This window comes from Oreochromis aureus, linkage group 3 (genome assembly GCF_013358895.1).
Source record: "Oreochromis aureus strain Israel breed Guangdong linkage group 3, ZZ_aureus, whole genome shotgun sequence".
In the NCBI taxonomy this organism is placed as follows: Eukaryota; Metazoa; Chordata; class Actinopteri; order Cichliformes; family Cichlidae; genus Oreochromis; species Oreochromis aureus.
Genome location: NC_052944.1, coordinates 64,428,238 through 64,429,556, shown reverse-complemented (window position 1 = coordinate 64,429,556; position 1,319 = coordinate 64,428,238). Strand labels below are relative to the sequence as shown.

Genomic DNA, 1,319 nt, shown 5'->3' with positions numbered 1-1,319 from the left:
CTAAATTGCTAATGAAAACATTGATCAAGCAGCTGTGATTGAGCAGCAATGTAAATCCAACTATTTTCACGGTTGTTGTGGTCGTGATAATTTTGTGAGCCACATCGAAAAGGCTCGGATGAGCTTTCCAAAGTTCCACAAGTGCCTCCATCGCTTGTGTCCAGATCACACCTGCACTTCTGTGCTACTCCGTCTTTTCACCGACATTTATGTGTTTGCGCGTGCGCAGTGTGAGCGGCTGCGGCGACACCCTCCCGACCAAGCGATTGATGATCGGGAGCTGGTCGTGGTGTTAATCGCTTCTCGTTACCCCACGTATACTACACGATGCACGACGCACGATGAAGGACAAACTCGGGCCGATCATCAAAACGGTCGCACGACACAAAAATCGGCTATCCCTGCCCTTAAATGTGTACGAGCCAGCCAGGAGTCGAACCTAGAATCTTCTGATCCGTAGTCAGACGCGTTATCCATTGCGCCACTGGCCCGCATGTGGCCTTCACGCCTTTTAATTCAAAAGCAGAAAATGATATCTTTTTTCAGGGTGTTCTTGTGAATTTAGCTGCCAGGTGTGAGTTTATAACTGCAGTAAAAGACACGCCTTTAACTTTTGTGCTATAAGTTAAGGAAACTCTCTTAATTCCGGAAAAATTGGCTATTTTAAAACTATAATTTGACTTTTTGGAGCTGTGTGACCTCATCTTTGTTCTGTCCTGATTTTGTTTCCTCTGCTGTCTGTCAGGGAATGATCTGCACAGGCCACGGATGATTTAGTGACACCGTTTGTCACAAGATGTATGAAACACCGTGCGACACACTCAGAGGTTTACTGCTCTTTGTGGATTTTACACGACTGAAATTCAACATGATACAAACAGATGTTTACAGCTGTAATCACTGATTTTCCACCACAGTCAGATTTAAATTAGCCTCCGATAGTGAAACTAAACACCATCACACGGTTAATATAAACTGACAGCTGCTACACTTTTTAACCTGACATAATGCATCACTGTAAACTTCACCACAGCACTGCACTGAACACTATTATGCACTAAACTGTAGAAAACTGCTGGTGATCTGAACTGATCACCAGTTCTGGTCTGTCAGAGATTTTCAACAAATGCTTTAAATGATTGTGCAGATAATAATCTGGTGTTTCATTGTGTTTCATGAACAGGAGTGATGTTTGCTGTTTGGCACTGATCCAGCAGGACACCTGAGAAAACAAACAAGCAGCTTCTAAATAAATTGTGCAGAGCAGAAACCAACACAATATTAGTCATTTGATTGTAATCTTATACCTAATCGGTGTA

The 1,319-nt window shown here is 42.9% G+C and overlaps 1 non-coding gene across 1 annotated transcript; it reads right to left on the bottom strand.

The window, feature by feature from the left end:
* Positions 1-418: 418 nt before the first annotated feature.
* Positions 419-491, bottom strand: trnar-acg. The gene has a single exon. It is a non-coding gene; the product is annotated as a tRNA-Arg (tRNA).
* Positions 492-1,319: the final 828 nt, after the last annotated feature.